We start from the raw sequence: 25690 nt of genomic DNA, 5'->3' as shown, positions 1-25690 counted from the left end.
TCTCACACCAAAATGTTATATTATAATATTATACCAACAAACTTATATTTCGTTTTTTTTTTATTCATTTTTTTCTGTGTGCTCGTTGCTCTGATATGAGGTTGGCTGTATAATATTCTATATAAAACATTGTTGAGAAGTTTCACGTTTGTACGGTTGTTCGATTGCACCGGCGCAAAGATATCTATATATACATATATACGGAAAAAAAAAACTTTTTTGGTGTATTAATACACAATATTATATCGGACGACATTAGTGCGACTTCTCACCGATTTTCACCGAACAAACAAATGGATCATTTATTTTTCTCAGTTCACTTTTGACATCGAAACGTTGAACGTCTCTCGGCATAATATAGTCGTCGGTGGTGGCTGTTTATGATATACACAAGAAAAAGAAATATAAATTTCATATGCGTTAATTGTGTGTGGGAAAATATATAAAGTTTTTGAAATTATTGAATTGAAATTATACATTTGAGGAGTAGAGAAAATAAAAAAGAAGTAAACGGAAGAAAAACTATTGGTACAGTGACACTTGGATGGATCATAATAATTTATGAATGAAAAATATGATTGGATTGTAAACTCTGTTTTTATTTTTCGGGTGAAACTTTTACTGTGCCGTTGAATTGTATGTTGAGAAAAAGTGTTTTCATTTGTCGGATTTGTGAAATATCAACATCAACATTTTACGATTATTTTTGTTGTGAAAATAATCATTGACAGAATCAAAACAAGAGAATTTCAGCGACAGTGATTTTTCTTTCGGATTAAACACAGCGGTATTGTTATGAAGGTGAGTTTTTGAATTTAATTTATTTTTATTATTTAATTTGATAATTTGTTTTTAAAGTGCAAAGAAAAATGTGTTAAAATTTAACGAACTAAACGATCTGTCATCGATAACAATGACAAAAATAAATAACGGACTATCTAACGTCTTCTTGATAACAATGTTAAAACAATTGAAGTAAAAGATTATTTTTTTTTGCAATATGGTCGTAAATACTCAGATCAAATAAATAATTTTTTTGATTGTCTAAATCAAAGACGATAAAACTAGAAAAACTTAAAATGATTCGATAATTAAATTAGTGAAGTAATAGATTCAACAACTTTAATACTAATGATTCACCGTCTGTGAAAGGTTAATAATGAAAGAAGAAAATGAAAAAAATTATTCAAAATTTACATAAGTCCATAACGTTCACTCAACTCTCACTTTCAATATGAAAATAAATACAAAAAAAAAACAAATTTCAATTATTTAACGCGTCCCGTTCGGTGTGAATGTGATTTTTTTTTAATATTTTGTTCGTCTCTTCAAGCTATACCAAATGACATCAAATTAATATTGAATTTAATTTTTAAATAAAAAAAATTATTTTTTTATAGTCAAATAAACGCGTTCGGTATAACTACAATATTGAAAAATATACAACCACAAATACACACAATTTTTCGATATTAAAATTGTTCAAAACAATAATATCAAACTCCTCGCATAAGGGATACACAATACAGAACGAAAAAAAATATTGCAGCTGCATTATATGGGGAAAAACTTGACAAAAATGTATTGGGTGAATATTGCAAAGGGTGATTATTTCGATATTATGTTGAGTTTTTATTAATATTTTATTCCGCATATATACGTATAATATACGTATTGATGAATGTGTCTGTTGGTTGACGATGTTTCGATTTTTGAGTACAAATATTTTTTAAATAAATTTTGAAAATGTGTCGCGAATTTACTAGCTCTGCTTCCATGAGTTCAACTTAAAAAATTTAATAAAAATACTAGTGTTGTGCCTAACGCTAAAATAAATGAAAATCCAAATAAAATTGCTGGAAGACAGCTGATATAACCTGCAAAATTTGCACCATTTCGTCGGCATTTTTGTGTGAATTTATTCTACGTTGATTGCATATGTCTGTCAAAAATGAAATTCATCTCGATATCACTAAGCTTTTATGACCTAATTGCCATTGTAACCATACGATAACACTGGCTGCTCTTCGTACATAAAATTACAGCTGCAAATTCGAAGTGATTTTTATTTTCCATGTCAGGGGCTATTTCAGCGATTTTTTTTTGCAAGAATTTGAAATCAATGAAGTCGAGATTTTTAGATTTTTGTTACAGTAACTAACATCCTAAAATCAGCCACTATGTGAAATTGTAATTTTTCAATGTTTTTGACGTTTACAGTGTTTAAAATGTCAAATGTCAGTGATTTGTTTATTGGTTTTGAGCCGTATTCAATTAATGTTAAACGTTTTGATAATTGGTAAATGTCAATTTTATCGGAAAAATCATTTTTTTTGGATTGGCTGGTTTGAAAATGTTAGTCACTGTAATTTTGTAATATTTTTTTTCATAAAAACCATTTTTTTGTTAGTCTAGGACGAAATATTCGTTTTTCATCCCACCTATTCAAATCAAAGAGATTCCCATCACGACTCATAGTGTGCTTATAGTAGATTATTATGCTCAGTTTATGTTTATGTAATAGTTGTAGGTGGCAGCACCGACAGGGTGCTTCAGTGACAGTTTCCTATTGACAAAGCTTGTGTTTGTGTAAAAACAAAATCTGCTGGTGCTTTAGAGTTCCACCCAACAGTAAATATAGAAGCGGTTTCAGGACCAATTTTCCAAGGATTCAAATATTAGAAACAGTTTTTTGTTAACAGTTATTTGGATCACGTTCTTTTTCTATATACTTAAACGAATCAGGTCGTTCATCTAATAAAACAGCTGTTCATATGTCACCACTTTATATTTTTTTCTATACATTCAACGGGCATATGTTCATTCGCATTATTTAGCATTTCATGTCTAACTTAGGAAGTGGAAATTACAATTCTCTTGGTTGTAGGAAAATGTAGTTCCTCAATGTTGAACATAACATAACCGCTGCTGGGATGTCGTTACATACTCTTTCTTCCCAAAAAGATAATCAAATCATTTCTTTCCCATTCCATTCGACAACTCGAACAACGATTCACGCTCTTCTTCCTCATAAAAAATCGAATTATTTCTCGATTCGAATCAATTTTCATCCAAAATTATTATTTTTTTAAATTTAAATTTGCTAAATTAGTATATCAAAGTAAGTTGAGTCTTTTATATTCGATAAATTCGACAATTTAAAATGTCAATGTTGACAAATTCACACTATTTCAAATATAGTACAGGTATACCATTCGGCATATGGTAACTTGGCATATGGCAATTTGGCATATTTTAACATGTTTTTTAACTAAAATTATTGACAATTTCTGATCTCATTTTCGTGTATTTGTTCATTTGTTCGACATCGTTTCTGTTAAATTTTTATTTTATTTTATTATTCAAAAATAAGGTAGACGAGAGCTTAATTAAAAGTAGAAAAAAAGGCCGATAACAAGTGTGTATACTTCCCCAATTAGCAAACTTTTTTCATTTTTTTTTGTTAAATAAAATTCTTTTCAAATTCAAAACTTCGCCCATAGGACAGGAAGATTTTGGTTAATCAAAATTTTATCTCTTCTCGTTACACTGCACATTATTCCCTGTTCACGTTTTTTTTTCCTTCTCTCCTTACGTTGATTCAGGGTCATTAAAAACTTTTAGACAAACAAAAATGGTCTGTCGTCGTCAGTTTCTCCATTTGTCTAACTTACTATTAAACAATCTTCTGGTTTCGCAATTCTGATAACGGATTGGTTTGGTTTTTTTTGCACAATACAGGTAATATTCGTGTGGGTGGAAGTTTCCAAGTGTGATAAGATGAACATTTAAAAAAGTCATTCGAATCGAAGGGTTACACACTTCTTGGACTAAATGGAGATGTGAACGATATTCGCTCCGAATCGTTGACGATTTATCTCGTACTATCTCGACTGAATGTATTGTCTGGAAGTATTTAGGTGATAAACTACAAACAACATCGTAAGAATCTTCTAATTTGCTACAAGACATATCAATAGATAAGATAGATGTTGATTAGAGTCCCTCGTCTTGCAACTTCCGTATTGTTTTTTCATCAAGACTATGGACACAAAAAACCGTACGACCTTCAAGATTAGAGGAAATTCTTTTAAATGTCAACGTTATGACATTCACAAGTCGGTTTTTCGGTTGCATACAGAATACACCATTGAATAATACTATCTTAACAATGACATTGACATAGAGAGAGTACAAAAATAATAGCTGAGCAATTTCGGATTCGAGCATAAAATCATTGAAAATTTACTTCGATCGACGTTTCCTTTTTCGAAATATTCCCCCTAATCAAGTCACATGGCCTGGTCATTCATATCACTAAACGGTTTATTGCAAATCAGCATTAAAACAAACATAATTAGTTTAGCAATCAATAATCTACACGCCAATCCATTTCTTTTCCAGTTTACACACACACCGTTTATAAGTAAATATTTATAATCAAGTGGTCTACATTTATAAATCGATAAGAACTCTTTTTTTTATAATACTTTTTGGTATTATATACGCGAATGCCATAGCTGTTTGAATGTATACCAATGTTTATAGTACTTCTATCACAAGTTTTTTTTTTTTATTATTTCAAATTTAAATAAATCGTCGCGTTTTTTTCATATTACGTGTGTTATGGATTGTGTGTATGCACAATATAGGTCTCCATTATGTACATTTCAGAATAAATCTAAACAAATAATTAAAAACAGTGAACTCTCCTACGACGTTAGGATTCAAACGATGACACTTTTATTGTCAGTCTATCAGTAATTCGAAATGTTTTCTGTTTTGGTAGTTGGTGTAGTTTGTAATTGATTCCACAAGAATTTCGTTGAACAAATGAAAATCTAGATTTGTTATTTTAGTATTTCATTCTTGTTGCGAGCACGTGCCTAATCAAAATTCAAAAAAATAAAATCCAGATTTTCAATTGTTCAACGAAATTCTTGTGGAATCATAATTACAAACCACAACAACTCCCGAATTACAGTTTGTTCATTTCATTTTTACACAGTTTTAGATATGTCAGAGTTTTAAATGTACCCAGTCAATTAAGTTCTTCATTAAAAACTCTGACATATCGAAAATCTTTAGAAACTGTGTAAAAATGAAATGAACAAACTGTAGAAAACATTTCGAATTTCTCCTTTTTCTCCCTGTACGATCTTAACTTTAATCTTTATAAACGGGTAAACGTTTTGTGGTGTAACAAAATTGAATCTGTTACTTCATCTGTAGAGTGATGATACAAAATCTTTTACTTCAATTGTTTAAACATAGATTTACCTTTATAAACGTATTCTAGTTGCAGGAATACTTGATTGACAGTTCACTTGATCGACTTCTTCTTTGTGAAAGTGGTGAAATTAATTGCTAGTGAATCTGAAATGGGTATCTCTAGGGCTTTGCGCTCGTCGCTTGAATGTTTTTCGATAGGCTCACCTCAGGAGACGTTCAGCTAAAAGTTGTTCTCGACCTTTTTAGTCTGCATCCACCAATCCACCAATCTCCAAGCTACTGGACAAACAAGAGGGCTTAGTATATAAGTTCTTCATTATGCTCGAGTACTGTTAAAACCATGTAAGCAGTTTTGTTTTTATATGTGGACCAGCTGAAAAACAGCTGTAGGAAATTCATTGTTAAAATTTCAGTGACGTCCACTGTAATTGCTAAAATTCCAGAGATTATTAAGCTTGCACTCCGTCGTACTTTAGAGAAATAGTTGATGAGATGGAGACACTCTGTTATCGAACATTGGTTGCTCGCTCAAAGTTCATAAATAATCAAACTAAAATAATCAAATCATCTATGAAATACCCCGTTTCCACTTTACCAATGCAAACATTGATACGCTTACTATCCGTTTTGTTACTCTCATTATTTACCAATTTTCTTACAAACCACACACAAAATCTATTATTGATAAACATGACTGCTTTATTGTATACAATGATACTGTACTGTACATAAATATAACCATGCGTATTTATAATGTTGATAAGATTCTGAACAATGTTCTTATCAAAATCAATGCTTCTCTTCGGTTAAACGATTGTGAAATGTAGGGAGAAAAAAACAAAACTGAAATCACACTCAAACCTCAAAAAGAAGAAATTTTTATTTTGACAAATTACCAATTTAATACAAATTACTGTTGAAATCTAAAAATAGGCAATAAATATTTTGTGTTCAAGCTCATTATTGTGTGCAATCGTAATTATACGGTGGAAAGATAACAACATTATCTAACATGAGGTTTTCTATATGGCGTTTGCTGTATGCATAGTGTATACACAACACATATATTTTCTACACATAATCGTTTATGGCGTTTATTTGTTATCTCTCTATATTTCGTTTAACCAAAATAATAATAATGAAAATACCACAATGTTATTTCATCAAAAATTGTAAATGTAACCATACGATTTTGGTTCACTAAAAAAAACGAAAGATAAAAAACAAATGATTTAACATTGACAACCATAATTGGTAAAACTCAGAACATTTTTTTTTGATAACAAATTAAATCTTTTAGCTGAAACTCAACGAAAATTGTGGGAAACCACAATTTTTATTGTCCATTTTTTCCTTCTGAGCGTTTTCAATTTCCTTAAATCAATATGTTTAATGTTGTACCCTCAGTGCATATGATAATTTCTAATCAGTCATAGTAATATAATTAGAATGGCAAGCGAATCTATTACTTCATTTGTTCTAATTATGACCCACTGATTGATGCAAAATCTTTTACTTCATTTGTTTTAACATTCACTTTATTTGTATTTGACAATGTTAGTCAGTGCTCATCGTAAATTTCTGTCGTCGTTATTGTCAACAGATTATACAGCCGCCGAAAACCTCTCAGTGTGCCTCATAAGCTATGTCTTCTTCCGATTTACTGAAGTTAATTATCTTTCATATTGAATGAGGGTAACCGTGATTTTTGAAGAAAATTGGAAGGTAATGAGGTACAAGCCTCCATATTAAGACTTTACTAATCTACGACCGATCGAATTGTTCACTATTTTCTTACTAAAACTCAGTGAGTATTTTTGAGAAAAAGTTTTCCAGCTTTTCCATAAATTTTTCCAAATTTTCTCAAATTTTCCTACAATTTTCCGATTTTTTCTTCGTTTTTTTTTGGAAAATCAAGGAAAATTAGGGAAATTTCAAAAAAATATGTGAAAAATCCCGAATATAGTCTGAGCTAAGACTGTTTTGTTCCGGAAAATATTCTTAAAGTCTGTATCGTCAACTAGGGTGGGCACATCAGTCTCCAAACGTGTACTGCTAGTCGGACACCTATTGTTCTTTCATCGATAAACTTTTTTATCTGACTATTGTGGTACATATCCAGTGACTGTTGCCACCACTTGGTTGCCAACATTGTGGTGACATTGAAGTACGACCACTCATATCTTCGTTTGACACACGTTACCATTTTTGTCAGACTTCCTCCTCCATGGAATGCCAACGAGATTTATGGATGTCTCCCTACCAGAAACGTTTTACGATATGTTGTGTGAATAAATAACGGAGTAAGAGTTCATTATCGAACCACTTCAGCAATATGCGAGAAAACGTTTCTTTTTTTCTTTTTTTTTGCTCGGTAATTTCGTCTGTCTTTTCACTAAGCTTATTGAATATTTAAAACAATTATGGAGTCCGCGCGCAATGACGTTTAATTGAAATTATTTAACTTTAAAGAAATATTCCTCATTCCAATTTATGCAACACAACACAAATTTCACTTTTTTTAAAAAAAATATTTTATTTTTTTGGTTTCTTTATTTAACACTTTTTGACCTGGTTAACGAATTTTTCGTCATACTGGTTAAAATACAGTAGACACTGGTGCGTTGTTAACGACCGAATTTATATTATTTTCCAAAATAAAATGACAAAACAAAAACATCAATTACCCAAGTTCATATGTACAAAATATTGTACGTTACAAGTATTCAGAAAACGAAAAATTATTGTACATCGTCACTCATACGAAAACGTTAATGTTACATGATTAAGAAATTCATATAAACACAAATTTGTTTCGACACAAAAATTCGTTCTCTGGATTTCAGTTTGAAATGAAAAAAAAATCCGTTGCAAGATGTGTGATGGAACAAGTAAAAAGAGTAAATTTTTGGGTACACCACTTCTTCATAATTCAAATCATGGTGTGGGTAGGCTCTGAGAGCTGATTCATCGAATTAGTAAATTATTTAATTTAAATTGATTAACGAATTTAAAGCACTTTCCACTCGACTTTTCGTGATCCAATGTATCTTTTGTAACCATATCCTAATTAGTGGAAGTGAATGAGTTACATTGGGTTTGTTTACGAAGATTGGTTGGAGTTTCTCGATAATACGAGATATGGGTTCAAATGTCATGAGGCGGAAACCGAATTCGGTGAATAAATAAACAGAAACGTGTTGCAGTCGGTATAGAGCCAAGACTGGGTCGAAAAATCATTTTCTCTTCCTTTCATCGATCTCTTTAGGTCGGTTAAATACATTTCAGAAAACAATATTCTCTTCCTGTTCGATTATACCATTATTCTAAATGATCATTCAAGAACTTAAGTTGACAGAAATGAAACCGGAACCCACGAAATTCAATATAATGCAACAGCACCGTTTTTTCTTCTCCATAATTTCACTTCATCATGTAGTGAAATCTTCAATATTACCCTTAACAACGACAAAAAGAACCTTAATAGAGGTGGTTGACTTTCCGAGAAAATCTATATGTCATGTCGCTGTTCTACTACGCCATATAACACAATCTGAAGGAAAAATAAATAAATTTATTAAAGAGCAGAGTTGAGGTAGATATTCTATTTCAGAATTTCTTGCGTCGTCACAAAATTATTTTCATCGCAAGAATAATATGGAATTGAAATAATTTGAATTATTGATTGTGTCTTGAATCGAACGATTTTCCACAACGACAATAAATTCTTTATGAAATTTTAAAGTTTCTAATTTCATTTAGGATTTTATTGTGGTTTTCGTAGAACGAGACTGAAAGGCTTTGCTGACATTTTCTTTGTCGGGGGACATATCGACGCTAGAACTGTCTAACTACAAAATTTTCTATTGTGACTGTCTTATAAATGCTCGATAATGTTTATAGCTATGTTAACAGAGCTGATTTCGGTGACACATTGTGTGCGAATAGCTCGAAACCCCATGTATTTATGAGAGAAAGATATTTTCATTTATCAGCTTTAAATATTCATTATCGCACTAGTGCCGAAAACTCGCTATTATGATACTCTGAGAAAAGGCTTCTTTAACTCCGATTACTAGAAATTTCGTTGCTCCATTACAAATTATTTTTTATGAAAGGTGTGCGTTGTCGTAACTTAAGTAAAATTATCAAACGATTCATTCATCGCCGATCAGATTAAAAACATTGTAGCAAACTGTAATCGGTAATTCACCTCGATTAGCGATCAGTATATATCATCGGAATTTCGATATAACAATCACCAGGTAGCCGCGTTTATACAACCTATAATTTTATGACCACTTCACGTGATATTTTCGAGCAGTTGTAACGATTCAACAAATCTACCAATTCGAATAGATATATCAACCAGCAGCCTGTTCTCTTACCGTAAAATATATATCGAACACAAAATCACACAAAAACTATATATCAACCCAATCCATAATCATATCGAAACTAAGCGAAACTAATACGAATGGTGTATGTGTAGTAATCATAAAATCTATGTCAAAACAACCAGAATCATCCATGAACTATATTAAAAGATTAATTATTACAACCGCCGCCGCCGCACCGTTCGGTTGGGTAGAACAAATAATTGAATAGCATTGAATAAGTGTAATATATTCTTAAAACATTTGTGTACGGTTATGTGTGTGCTGTATGGATTTTATTTCTTTCCACACACTTACTTCACTATGTGGTTTGTTATCAAAATTCCATAAATACAATAGATTGATAAGAAATCTTTTGCATTTAACGTACGTTGTGTGTAGTTTCTTTTTTCAAATACGAAATTAAAAAAAAAAAGAATTAAAAACAAAACGTGAAGTCTATAACGCCTAGACATATCGTGCAAATTTTATACTGTGTCGGTTTTGAATTTGTAGTTATTTACTCAATGATATTAAATATATTAGACGTGAAAGCCGCCGCCCAAGCCGCCGATGAGAATCTTTTGTTTTAAATTGAACTTTGCGTCGATAGATTGGTCGAATATCGAAGCGCTTCGATTTAAATTTTCTAACTTTTCCTAAATTTTCCAATTTTTCATAAGTTTTTCCTAATTTTCCAACTAGTATTTTCGGGAAAATTTCAGAAAATATGAATTCAGAAAAAAGAAATGAAAATTTATTGGAAAAAAATTGTAAATTTTATGAAAAATCGGAAAATTTAGAAAAAGTTGGAAAATTCTGGAAAATTTAGGAAAAATTCGAAAAATTTAGGAAAAAAAGAATTTAAGAAAAATTAGGAAGAATTGGAAATCTTCGGAAAATTACTTCCTAAATATAACCATTGATTTTGCACCAATCATTGCCGGATTCTCAGCCATCATCTCAGGACTGACTGTGGTAATTTTCCATTTCTCGTTACCTCTCGATCAAAAGCATAACCATCTACAGACACAGAACCCATCGACTACTTCGTCATCACAAATGGAACGCATCCGGTTAGCCGAAAGGAAAATACTACGGTCTACCACTAACACTAAACGCGAACGAGGCAGCTTCATGTACGCTAACAACTCGACGCTATATAGAAAAGCAAAGACAGTACGAGTGGATCGACACATAGCGAATCAAGCGTTGAATTTTATGGACCGCTGCACTGAGAGTACGGAACCAAGCATCAGCAACATTAGCACTTTTCGCCATGGCAACGATCCCAAATATTTACCAACATCCTTCTGGTCGAAATGGCGTTCAAATGGTACACTATCTGACAACGATAGCTTTCTTGTATTCAACAAGAGTCAACGTGGAGTGGCCCGTCAACTGTACAACACGAACCAATAATCGTAAAAATCGTAAAAAACGGAAATCGTTTGGCCTATGCAAGTTTCGGATTCAGTGTCTCCCGAACATTGCTTGTATGAGCAGTTGTGAAAAGAAGAGTTTTTCTTACTTGAGTGTGACAGTTTTCTCCTTCTGAGTTTCCTTACATTTTTGCTTTCCTTTAGTATTAAGAAGATTTCTGCTCTTTAATTTTTCCTATTTAATTTTCATGTGCGATACTTTAAAATGAGTCAAGTTCAACGTAAAGTAGAAGGGTTTCCTTTGCCCACAATGATATGTTTTAGATTGTATTTGTTCTATTTAAACAAATAAAAAAAAACACAGAAATTGATCTTTTCCGACTTGTGGATTTAAGCTAAAGTCGGAGCATTATAATTTGATCGATTCTACTCATTTAATTCATTTTTAAATAATTGTAGTTTTCGAAGAAATCGTTTCGAAAAAAATACAGTATAAAAGCTTAGACACGTGCATTTGAACGGATTACCCGCGAGTAAACAGCTCTAATGCGCATGTGTAAGCCTTTATACTGTAATGTTTTCGAAATGATTTCTTGAAAAACTACAATTATTTAAAAATGAATAGAATCGATCAAATTATAATGCTTCGACTTTAAACCCCTTCTGTTTATGGACTCATGATCTACTCCTATTCATGACACAGTTTTTTTTATCAAGCCAAGTTCATACTAAAAATTGTCTGGCTCAATAGTCGACATGTTTTCACTGCTTTATTCTAAAAAAAAATTGGAATTGACACCCGCAGTCGGGAATATACTCTTCGGCTTTGTTTTCTGAAAATTTCGTCTATAATATGTTATAGACATGCCACGAAATAATATGCGCCTTAAACCATGGATTTGAACCGAAGAGATTGAGATGGTTCTATAAACTTCGACGAACATAATTCCCTACAGCATTACACTTTGTATATAGTTTTTGCCAATAATCAAGCGTAAAAAAAAAGCAAATAATATTTCCACATATTCACCAAATATGAATATCGAAATGGTTTATTTAAAATAGGTTAATGTTACACAATACATACAATACTTACAATAATAATCCACATCACAAAATTTGTGCTGTGTACATTTTCCAATCGCATTTTATGTTACATTGGAGAGAGAGTGCACAAACAATTTACTGACTGTTTATGTTCAGAAAATAATATCAGAAGCATAAGTAATTGCATTTTTGAACTATACCTATAATTTCAACGGTATTTAATTAGATTTAATTTTGTATTCAGCTGAATGCAAATTAACGATCGCTTTTCAGTTTTTGTATTCGCGCTCATATTTTTAGTTGTTGTTCGTTCGTTATTGAAAAGTTAATATTTTTTTTTTTGTTAAGGTTACAAGTTGTAGAACTCAACAATGAAAAAAAAATTATTATTTTTTCCTACAATTTTATTGTTTATAGCACTTACAATTCGCATATAATATACTTCTACCTTTAAACTGTGACTATATAAATTTGCAAAAAGCGCACCGAGCACAATGTGCGCATTTAAATTATTTTATTTGTAATTTAATTTTTGCTTGTACATCATGATTTATATGATAATCTTGTACAGACCCGTAGTAGTCGTCGTCATTTTTCGCACTGATACTAAACGGTCGAACCTTGTACTGCATAATTTACATCCATCATTAAAACATATTGAAATACTTTCGTGTACTCTTGAAAATGTTTTTCCTTGTTCCAGACAACCTACAATATCATGAACCCAAAATGACTTTGGATTTTGTATGTACACAGGTCGTTACGTCTTGTGTAGTTTCGTTGCAACACTGATAATACCTTACCTTAGATATAGTGCTCTGTTCAGACAAAACAATGTAGGTCAATTTGTAGTCGCGTTGCAGAGTTTTTCGAAAGTTTTAGACTTCTTTTGAAGTCAAGTGGAATATTCCAAATCCTCAAACCCTTGTCGTTACTAGTTGTTTCTTCAGTTGTGAAAATGTTATTTGCTGTTGCCGAATCAAGACTTACGCAATTTGTCTCTCTGTGTGACACTGAAGATCTTAGATTGTGCTACTGTTTCAATTGATCGCTATTAAAGAGAAAAATGGCTACTTCAGACTACCAATGCTTGAATACAACAGTCGAGAAACGTAGAGAGATGTATTAAGGTATCTTTCAACCAAATAACTGTAGTGCATATATCACACTTGGGTCAAACACTTACTACACTCTTCACTCCGTCTAAACCTCAGTGCAAACTGTACATGTACATGTTACTTGCATGTTGCACCTCAAACAAAATATTCCCATTTATCAAACCCAACTCCTGCAAAAGCCAATGCACTGTAACAATTGAATCTATATCTGTTCGAATATCTGCAAAATAATTGTCTTTTGAGTCATTTAATAGAGTAACTTCAAGCTATTATAAACCAATGAACGCATCATTGCTAATCAAATTTATAGCAAACAGTGTTCACATTGGCATTTCATTAATGCCCTTCATCCATTATGAGGTTGTGTTTCCGTTCCTATTCCATGGCCCGATGCGAATTTATGGATACTGGGAAGTTTTAAATTGAGCATGCCGTCTTGAAATTGTCGAAATTAAACTGTTTGAACATGTATCCCAGACGACAATTACCCTGTGAAATGTATGTATGTTGTGCATACAAGACATTCACACAGTGCACAACGACCCCAGCTGTGCATTCAAATGCAGTTGCTAAGTATTTTCAATTGTTTGTGTCATTAATTTACATTGAATACATTGACCAGGATCATTGTGTGCATAAGGTTAGTTCTAATCTGAATTGAGCTTTAAATGGGAGTGTTATTTCACGAATAACAAGCATATTATCGCAGCATTGTTATCAAATCTATTACTTCTTATGATCAAAGTATTTCCGAAAAATCTTTTACTTCATTTGTTTTAACATACTTGGTTGTTATAAAAGGTAACATTAGACAGAGCACACGGTTTATTTTTGGCAATGCTGTCGATAACAGATGATGTATCCGTTAAGACATCATATATAGCCACAATTGTCTTTTATTTTCGGGTGAGCAGCACTAGGCGGCGCTCTGTCCTTTACAAAAACTTCGCCAGTACTAAGTGACATTTCTAATCTTAATTGACATTGTTTATTAGCACTATCTGTGCTGCTTTGAGAGAATCATTAATCGATTCCTGTACACGTTGGCATACATGTTCGTTGAAATTGATGGCATTCGATAATAATTTTTTTTTGTCTTGTCCGACATAAAATGTAGCGTTTTACCTTTCGATAATTATGAATTTTTCTAAAAACAATTGCTGAACGTAAAATTCATTTAATAAATTACGAAACTTATGACGACTTTAATCAGGCTAAAAGCGATACATTACGGTATTTATGCTACAAAACCATCAACGATCGTCATATTATAATATTCAATGTTAACATTACCGTTACTGAGGTTGTCTTCATTTCTTAAGCGCTATTCCAATTTAATTCTTCGTCTTCTTTTGTAATATTACACAAAATAAAATGGAAAAAAATTATGTTCGGAATGGAATATTATGAACAAGAGACATCAAAGTCGCTGGCTAATAAATAATTTATCATTTCAATGTGTGTTGGTGCATACCATCCACAAAATGGTAGTTGTAGCAAAACGCAAACAATTCGAACTAGAAAAAAAAAACGTTAATTTCTTCATATGAATCTATAATTTGTAAACAATTTCTTGTAGCATCAGTAAATTACACATTCTGTTATTACTTAACCCGCAATTAATCGCCTCGATCCCTTTTAATAAATCCCATTTGTTCCGTATAACAGGCTTAACACCTTTAGCTCTTTACTCATTTATTTTACAAACAACAACAAAGAATCGAGAGAAAAAAAATCCGCACACGGAATGTACACTTTCATTTAGCAGCAAATTATAGGAAAATAAAATAATTTGCACAGAGGATAAATCAGTTATTAGAACGCTTCGTTTCATTAAGCACAAATGATAGTATCGCTTAAAGCACCGAAAAAAAACGACGAAACGAATAACACAGAAACAGAAACAAAAATCAACAAGTTCCGGCGCGTGTCGCACGAGTATAAAATTATAAAAAAAAATTCCACACCTCAAATGAAACCCGAACAAAAGGAAAATCAACTTAATAAAATTAATAAATAAAACATAAAACACAATAAACATAAAATTTATTGCAGATTTTCTTTAAGTTTTATTTTGTGTTGAAAATGTGCTAAAACTGCGTGTTCCTTATTTAACAGTTAATTACGCTTTTTATGGGAAACAATTAACGACTTTAAAAGTTTCGTTTAGAAATGTTTTGTTTGTGGTATAGAATTGTCATTGTCGAATTGTTGCAGTCACAGTTATAGAAGGTCGGCCAATTTGACTGTTGCTACATTGTTAAAAGCTCATGAAGCTTTCAACCTCTTCGTTTTGCATAAAATGATCAACAAAAACGCTTTCTGAGAACTCTAATTTGAAAACGTAAAGAATCATGTGGCGTCACCAGTCTCAGTAGTGTACCAGTAGTCGGACACCTATTGTTCTTTCATTCATAAAAATGTTTATCAATGAAAGAACAATAGGTGTCCGACTACTGGTATATGTCCGTACACTTCATAACCAGAAAGAAAAAAGGAAATAAAGTCGGAACTAGGGGTATAATGGGTGAAAGGTCAAAGAAATCTTTTTTTTAATTGATAAAATTTTGATTGGCAGCTCTTCCCAGCTCAGCTGATGTCTTGTGTTATAAAATTTTGAAAACTTTAAACAGCTAGCTCGGTGTAGAAAATCTGATTTCGCTAAAAAGAATCTAATACTTCAAACATTAACTTTCAACTTGAGGTTGACACTAGGTTCCAGGTGCACTGAATATTCTTTAGAATAACCTTAATCAAGCATGATTATACCAAGTCGCATTGTCCCGATTCGACGACAGTTTGCCACTTTTTGATGATTCTTTACTTGAACCTTAACTTAAGATCCTTCCACAGTGGATGAACTGACGATCCACCGTGGAAGGATCATTCTTAAATTGTAAATGGGATCTGCGGTGTTCCTTTTCACAAATACTAACGCGAAGTAAGGTAAGAGATCAATAAACCTTTAAGCTTCGCCAAGCTTTTATCTACCGTATGACCCATATATTTTAGCAAACCAAAATTTTAATCTGAACGCCATATATAATTAGCAAAAGCGTGAAGTGTTTCAGAAAAACAATGATTGTCGATATCATTACATTTTCAAGTACCCCTCAATGTAGCCATTATTCTGCAATTATTTTTTTTTTTTGTTTAATCAATCGGTCGGTCGATAAAATATACTAAAAATACTCTCTACACACGTAATCTATGCGCATCATCCCATTTCTCTGATACGAGTTGCATATAATACGGTGTGTAACACCGAAAATCTGTTTTAAACAAAAAAGAAAACATTCATAAAAATATTATCCGACGAAGACGACGACGACGACGACAACCACGATGATGGGTTATATCCACTGCGTGATGATGGTGTTTTGTTGTTGATGATAAATAGCGCTGTTGTTGTTTAGCGGGGCGAGATGATACTCACTGTTTGGAAATTCACTATACAAGTATAAAATGCGATGATGATGAGAGAAAATATGTTACACTATTTATGTACACATATATGAGACTGTGGTTCATGTGATATATATACACTAAGGTATGTTGTTTTCTCAATGAAAAATAATATTTATACTTAAGTTGTGGATACCGTGCAGAGTAGTTATCATATACAATACATACGGCATAACATTTTCGTATAAAGCACAAAATATAACCGCACGTTTTTATATTATACATATCTCCATCGAAAGCACTGTGGATCGGTGATCGGTGAGGTATTATGGTTTACACAAAGTCAAGAGAGTATAAAATTGTTCAGTTTTAAACTGATATATCATGAAATTATAATTCTTGGTGTTGTTGTTTTCTCGTCTTCGTATATTCATCTTCTTTTTCCTTTTTTTTTATAATTTTTGTTGTTCTGTTTGTGCTAAGTATATTGATATCGATGGTACAGTGTGGCGGACATCGTCAGTAATGTGTAGCTTTACGTTTTATTAAGAAATCTATGTGTGGTTTGTTTATTTTGTCGATTAAAATAAACGGCGCACACAGCCGTGGATAGTTTTTCGATATGCTGTACCCAGTGCGTATGAATATATCTACTGTATAGAGAACACTTAAAATCAGAAAAAATGTACTAATTTTGTGTATTAGAATATACAACAACGATGTGAATAACAGAATTTTTTGTGGATGATAGAATACAATTATTATAACTGAGAACTCGTTTTTTTTCGAGAATTTTTTTTTTAGATTTTTTTTTTCATTCTTGACAACATTTTATAAATTTAATAATTTTTGATTGTGTTTTGGGTTAATGAATGAGTAGGAATTTGTGTGTTATACACACGGTACACCGGTCATTGTATATGGATGGTTTGAGATTCTTCTCTCACTCTCGTAACTAATTTTTTTTTATTTTCGTTCGACTTTGCATTAGCCAAAGTATTAAGTTGATGAGTCTTTTGTTAGATTTGTAGATTACAGAAGTTAAAGAACTCGGATAATTTTTTTTTCTTTATGATTTAATTTGCTGTATGAATGAACTTTAAAGTCAAATACAGATGTGTATGCGGTGTAATTGTTGGAATTTTGCCACATTATAATGCGTTAGTTAAATAAATTGGAATGACAAATGATGTTGTTTAAAATTTGTATTTTATACCAAATTACGGGACCGTATTTGATATATTTGCGCGATGAATAGGGAGTCGAGAGAGAGATTTAATAACAGAAATTGTTATGTCGTTAAAATGCGACACAATTTACTGTTACTCATCGAATGTAATTGCTACTTTTAAGGTTCCATTATAATGATTTACCGTTTAATTAACAAGAATGGTAGCATAGGTGAGCCGACAGAGAAAATCAAAACGTAGGGGGCATTCATAAATGACGCACGCGAAAAATGAAAAATTTCATCGAACCATCCCTAATGGGTAGAGATGTGTGCCGGTCAAGTTTTTCCAAATTTAGCAATTTTCAACCTTATTTTCTCCACTTAAATGAGGTGAAAAGATGGCGTTTTGTTGACGTTCTCTCCGATGACAGTTCAGGCGAGAAAAGTTTTATTTTCTCACCTCTTGTTTCTTCCATGGGGTGAACAAGAGTTTTTTTTCTCTTTGCAACTGTCACTATGTTTTGGTTTTGAAAATGATGAAACCAATTGATGTGCTTGTTTCGTGGATACAAACGATTATTCACGCCACGCAAGGATGAACAACTATGTGTTTACCTCGGGGAAAGTAGGAAATTGCAACTCGAGCGAATTGCGGACCTCGCTTCGCTCTGGCAGCAAACTTTTGCTCTTGCTGGAGTTACCTATTTTCTCATCTCAGAAAATAACCATTTCAATGGTCGGCGGCTCAAAATGACGTCACAATTAACACACATTTCTGTTAGCACCAGCCAGTGCACATCTCTTCAAAATCTATCGAAAAAATATATCGAAAATGTATCAAACTGATAACTTCCCCTGCCGCTGAAATGAGGATGTATTTTCAGAAACAACCCGAAGTTCTTCCCATCGAATTCCATAACACACTGTCTTCCTATAGCGAGAGTTCCACAATCTCAAAAAACATAATATTCTGCAGTCAACCGATAAGGGGGAGCCTTATGATATTGACTAACGTCTTAAGAACCAATCTATGTATTGCTTCATCGGTATATTATATGTACATCCGAATCCACCACTCATTTTATCAATAATGTGTATACCATAAACATCTATACACACATCACTCTCCCATCAACATATTGCGATGTGGTAAACGCGTATCTGCTTAAGTACATAACACAACCGAAACCATCCGCACATAAATGCTGAAATATGTAAATTTCATTTTTAAATGCCTGTTATTATACACACAATACTCGGTGTGTGTATATATTGTGCATACATATCATTCATCCATATCCATAACCATCGAGTACATATAGATTAATCTGATGCTACAGACAATTGCTGAAATAATTTCGTCTCTGTCCCTTTCTGATGGATATATATGAAATTTGCCATCCTACCCATATTTATACCATACACAAAATCTATAAACGGAGTAATATTCATAGATAAAACGGCTATAATATGGTAAATGTATTGATTGCTTTAAATACTAGAATGCAGTTACCCATGTGCAATATTGCTAATGTTTTGCTGTTGATGCTAATGTTGTCGAAGCGGAGTTGCTATATGGATATGTTGCATTCGATACATATATATACGTTTGTAATGCCATGGAGAGTGGTAACAGTTTACATATAGTTATACAATGGTTAAATGTACGGTATGAGATATGATGCATTGTATGTAATATGCGTATCTATATTGTTGAAAAAGGGATATAATGCATGTTGTACGACTGAAGTTAGACAATATTGCCGTTCGGTTTCAATCAACGTTGTAATTCTATTAGGGCTACGAAATTGAGCTGTGGACTTTTCAATACCGTTTGACTTAAGTACATTGTTGATGTGGCGGGAAAAAACATTGACAAAACCAACCAAAATTAGATCTGAATTTTAATTCAATTTGCATGTAAGCTTTTCCATATTTCATACGCAATTATGTCGTTGAGTGCTAAACTGCGCCTAATTGTTACACGACACACACAACGTTTACACAATATTATATGAAATTAATACACCTAATTAAGCGCATGACATTTTTTTTTTTTTTCATTTTTAAGCACTCGTTTAATTTGCTAATCATCCCGATTCCCAGTGACACATTAATATGTCGAGTGGATGTCGCTGTTGTTGGTTTTTTTTTCCTTTGCTGTTGAACATTTTGCCATCTGCATTATAACAATTCGCTCTGACACCACTCGGTGTATTGTTTTAAACCGTATAATGGGCCACATAAAATCTACTTTATGCAATGCATTTATGATTTGTATCGTAAGTAGATAGCGAAAACCGATTACAGATCTCGATATATATATTTGTATGTGTACACATCCACAGAATACGTGCAATTTACCAAAGCAGGTACACACAGTGAGAGAGAATGGGTGAGGGAGTTTATACGATATAAACACCTAAATAAACACGATGCCATTGTAGCACAATACAATATAACACACATTCACCAATATATTATACATTGCCTTCAATTAATTAAACTCGTCGAATCTATAGCGCACTCAGCATACTCTCCATACTCAATGTTTTATTATTATACAGATATATGTGTGGTGCCTACATTTAATATTTATTCGAATACAATATGGTGTTAAAGTTTAAACCAACAAAACAATTGACATTACACATTAAAAGCTCTCCCAGTTTCATCATCATAAAATATAAATTTTATATTTTATTGATTTCATTCTCTGTCACATTGTTTGCATAACATATATATAATGCAAAGAGAGAGTGGTAGCAGTAGTAGGTGATGGGTTTCTGGATACATATATATATGCAGGGTGGGATTTGTGTACGGTATGTATTTATGGATTTAAATGTTGAACTCGGTAACTTTGTATATAAAGTGGCTGTAACTGCAAAAGCTTCGTGTGAATTAGTGAGTCCTTTGTTCTAAAGTTAGCAATTGTTTGTTCAGTATTGTATTATTTGGGGAGTATCGGCTCAATAATTCTATTTTCCCATTCATCGGTTAATGAAAACACTTTACAAATGTCGTCGTTATATTTAGTTAGACTTTGAGTTGATCTTAACCTTACAGAGCAGACCGACCGCAATGACAAAAATAAATAAAGGCCAGCGGTACCGAATGAAGTTTGTCTTGATACAACAAATGAAGTAAAAGATTTTACTTACTAAGCCGTTTAGAACTTTGTATTTTGTCAAACAATGACGCATCATACACTGAGCAAATGAAGTAACAGAAGTCTGTTTGTGAGTCGACACTAAGGGTTATTGAGGTCATGGCCTTTTCCCTAAAATGTATAAGACAATTATTAAGTACCAGCCGAGCGTCTTTAGACCGGCTTAGGCCAACACTTTAGTCGCCCCACAAAAATTGTCCACTGTTCTCACGTCTGACACTAGAGTTTGTTCATAGCGAACAAGCGCTGGTTGGACAATACAACGAAGCGGAACGCATGCCAAATTTCCAGCTCCAGCCGGAGACGAGTTCAAGTATCAGATGAGCGTAAGTCTTTTTGCATACGTGGAACAGTCATCTTGGCTTTGTCTTGGTCTTGGTGGTTCGAACCACCATTGCACATTGCTGTAGGGAAAATGTACCGAATCACTGAATTCACTAGCTGCGCGATTTTGTTCGTTGGAAAAATGTATCCGTGGTCTATCCGATCAATGGCATTTCTGGTTTCGCGTAAATAAACCCAAACAGGTGACGAGTTTCAATTGCTTTATTCAATTCAATTATCAGTGGATCCGGCCGGTTTATCAAATTACATTTTACAGGTGTGTTCCTTTACTCTTTTTGAGTGGTAGGCTCTTTCCTCCAAACAGATACGGCAACGAACCCTGTGGCCTTCCAAAAACTCAAAATTGAACTGTTCCAGCTTGGATTTGATTCGCGGACTGAGTTCCTTTTGTTGTTGTAGACCACCTGCTTCAAAATGTTCGAACTCATTAGAATTCGGATGGAAAACTTTCTTAACCTGTCACAGACGGCAAGCATATTAGCAGTTTTACTATCTGATCTATTACTTCATTTGATCGAAGATTTTCTTCTTAGATTGATTTCAGGAATCTTTTACTTCATTTGTTTTGAACATGCTTTTTGCTACTTTAGGTCTTCCACTTGTTTCCTTAAATTTTTAAATACGGACGACGCCATTTGAATGACAATCAGTTTTGATGACATCTATCAACTTGTAAACCAATTCTTTCTCATGGATTGGTTAACCGATGACATAAACCCTGTGAAGTGAATGTGATAATGTATTGTCAAGTAAGTGTGATGTAGCAAATGTACGTAATGATGATACGCAAAACGGTTCCCATTTCATCGAATCTCAGTTGCAAATTAACAAATTTAGACAACTGCGAATTATGTAATCAGAAACGCTGGTACGCGTAACTGACTGAGTTTTTCGAACGAAAGATCTGCTTTGAGGACAATATCATAGCCAGTACAACAATCCGGTCATCGCTTGACACTTTAGTGCCATTTATTATCTTCGAAAGTCCAACAAAAAGCTTCACATTTTGTTCTTTCTGCATTGGTGTAATGCACAAAATTACCAAATCATTGAGCGGAAAGAAAACACTCCAAGGTCGCCATTATTTATAATCATACACATCAACGATACTATGCTCGTTCAATTTTACAATCAACTTCATGTTCATGCCATTAATGAAAGAATGTATATCGGATCAACTTTTCGGTTAATTTAATCGTGAAAGACTGTGACAGTATACTACTAACATGTTGTCACATGCCATTATTGTGTGATGTACCAACCCTTGAAATTTCATCTTCATCCGTTGAATGGATGCTCATAATAAATACTTCAAACACTTCAATGATTCACATGTCTTTTTCGCGTGTTGGTAAATGCTGTGATTGTTTTCTGTTTGTGGAGGGTTTTTTCTTCTAGTTAATATTTCATAGATGATTAGTTCTACAATGGTATGGGATGCGGATAGTATCGGTACTAGAGTATGTATTGTTGGAACAAATGGTAATAAAAAATGTTTTGTCTGAGATAACAAGTGCAACGAGAAATTTTTTTCATAATATTTTAGGAAAGCAGTTCAGCATTTTTGAACTGTCTTTCCTCATCGTCTCTATGAGTCTTACAAACCATTAACTGCTCTTGACTTTTAGTAGTTTCTGTTGATTTTGAAATTCGACAATTATTCACCGAGCGTAAAGAAATCGTCAAATTATGACCAATTTGGGTAATAAAGTTGAAACGTAAACCCTTATTAACGTTCATATAATTAGAATGTGGTCCAGCATATGAAGGAAAATATCCGTATTACATATAATAGCTTCTCGGAAGTGTAAATCAGTACCTTTCGTACCAATTGCCTTTTCATGTTCTTAAATGTTGTTTACAAGAAAAACGTTGTGTAGCTGTCATGCTTACCACGAAATTTTCCAAAATTTAGAAATATTGCAATGTGGAATCACTGGTGGAATCAGCAGATTTTTAGGATAAAATTACAAGTATGAGGGGAAGGAGTACCTTCATTAGCCAATTTCTTTCGCTATGAACTACAATAATTTTGCAGACCACAGCAAGTGATGTCGTCTGTACTAATATCTCTTTCTGATCTCATACTTTTCTCTATTTTCATTTGAATGTACACTACTAATACCTAAGAGTATCCCTTGGAAGGACTGATAGAATTTTTAAAAATTCTCTAAGTTTTATTTTGCCTTATGAATTCTGAGATTATTAAATGTAGAAGAAACTTGTTTACAACGTGATTTTATTGTAGCTGGAATAATGATTTTTTTTAACATTTCCAGATGATTTTCAAGCTTCGTAAGTTATGTTTTCCGATTGTAATTGCGCTGTAGTTTGGCTAAACAAAAAAATGCTAAAAACAATTTGATTCGACATGTTAAAATCTTGAAATGATTCTGATCAGGGCCTATTATTTGGAATTTTATGTACTGTTACTGAAAATGGTCGAAATTTACCGAAAAACCGCTGAAATGTACAGAAAAACTTTTCGGTAAACTTTGGTAAATGTCGGTAATTTATTGACAAATTACGGTAAATTATGGTAAATCTCGATAAGTTTTTGGTTAGTTTCGGTAAATTATGGTAAATCTCGATAAATTCTGATAAATTATGGTAAATCTCACAGTGTGTCTGGTAAATGTCGGTAAATTCTGGTAAGTTTCCGGTAAATTTTTTATAAATTTCGACAATTTTTATTAATTTCAGGAAACAAAATTCCCAAAATAGACCCTGACTCTAATACCAATTCGAAATCCATTTTGTTTCGTTAGTTTTTTCTTTCTTGTTCTGTTTCAAATACAAAACATTTAATTGATTCTTTTCCGAAATATTTATTTTTTTGATAAAAATAACACTCTCTTTATGAAATTGCGAATCTTGAATTTTTATGTCTTTAACCTCGAAAATATGATGATGTGATGTTAAAATAAAAAGATATTCTCAAAATATATTCAATATTTCTTTTATAAAATAAATACAGAATAAAAAGAAGAAGATTCTTTTTTTTTCTGCTGCTGCCTCTCTCGTTGTACCAACCATAGAGTATGTAATATGGCATTTTGTCTGATGTATTTTTAAACACCTTCTATATATAATATGCTACACATATGTATGACGACGGTACTGAGAGATGTACCCAACGATGAAGAATATATATGTCTATCTATCTATACTCATATATATATATATATATACGATTTTGAATATCTTTTCTCTGATTTTAAATGAAAATATAACGAGAATACGTTGCGCATATGCCATGAAAGCACTCCTCATCTTCATATATACTTATATACAAAAAAAAACAATTTATTTTATGTGCGTATAATTATCACATATAGATTTCTTAAAATGCCGAGGAATAATAAGAATATATACGAAAATACAGAATCTCATAAAACACATTTTATAAGATAGACAACACTCACTCACTCTCTTTCTGACTGCAGCCAAGAATAAGTTACAAATTTATTTGTAATGTTTGGTTGAAAACTCGAAAATAACACCACGGAAAAACAGGAGAGTGTAATAATACACATTTTTGCTACATTTACATTTGACATATACAACAGTGTTTTGTCCGCATATGTACTCTATCTGTCTATCTATCTACCCATAATGCACACGGTGTATTATATACATAATTAATACGCAACATCACAAATTTTTTGTTCTCCTCTACTTTGTAGTTTTATTGTTTTGTGTATAATGCTGTGCGTTCAAACAAACGAAAACGAAATAACAACAACAAAAATATCAAAATGAAAACACTTTTGTCCTCCTGTCGTCACACACTGTATAACCGGGGTACTGATTAACTAGACATTTGTCGTGTTTTCGGTGACTGTTTAAATTTGTACGAACACAAAATAATTAGTTTCTTTCAGCATTGGTCAATTAGCAATAATTGAAATGCATATGTAAAAATTTTCCCATTTTAAACGGATTAGATGATGTTGTGATTGATGGTTGTCGGGCGTTTTAAACGTGAATGTATTCGCTTATTAATCGACTGAATAAACGAGTGCATTTCGACGAAAAATTATTTGTCAAATTTACAGTTTAATTTATTGATGCGTACACATCAAGGTGTGTTGAGAAAATTATATTTATTTTTCTTCGGACCTTTCGTGTGCTGTAGTTAGAGTTCGATGAATTTCGTTGTATGGTCGTGACGGAAAAGCTCTTGGCTAAGATTTAAATACTGAATTGGCGCCTGAAAACTAGCTTCATAATTACTAACGTTTTACCTTTCGTAATGAACTATGTCGTGTATGCCTTCTTATAGGGGTGGTCATTACTACGTTTACCTTGATTCATCAGTTAGGTCAATTAGGTAAGAAATTTCGTGTCGGTTTTCAATGAAAACCTTCACAATACTGTTTCAGTTAGTGTGACCTTGTTCTCAGTTTTGGTCTTATTTGTGTTATTTAACAAACAATGAA

General features: G+C 32.6%; 1 protein-coding gene across 2 annotated transcripts in view; it reads left to right on the top strand.

The window, feature by feature from the left end:
- The first annotated feature begins 304 nt into the window (after positions 1 to 304).
- The window catches only part of LOC119079302 (zinc finger MIZ domain-containing protein 1), a 114400-nt gene continuing 89014 nt past the window's right edge, over positions 305 to 25690 (top strand). For both annotated transcript variants that reach the window (XM_037187092.1, XM_037187089.1), the window contains exon 1: positions 305 to 801. The gene's annotated coding sequence lies outside the window, so the exon portion shown is untranslated. The remainder of the gene's footprint in view (positions 802 to 25690) is intronic.

This window comes from Bradysia coprophila, unplaced genomic scaffold (assembly GCF_014529535.1).
Source record: "Bradysia coprophila strain Holo2 unplaced genomic scaffold, BU_Bcop_v1 contig_324, whole genome shotgun sequence".
In the NCBI taxonomy this organism is placed as follows: Eukaryota; Metazoa; Arthropoda; class Insecta; order Diptera; family Sciaridae; genus Bradysia; species Bradysia coprophila.
The sequence above is the reverse complement of the archived record's forward strand: the minus strand, read 5'-3'. Positions and strand labels throughout refer to the sequence as shown.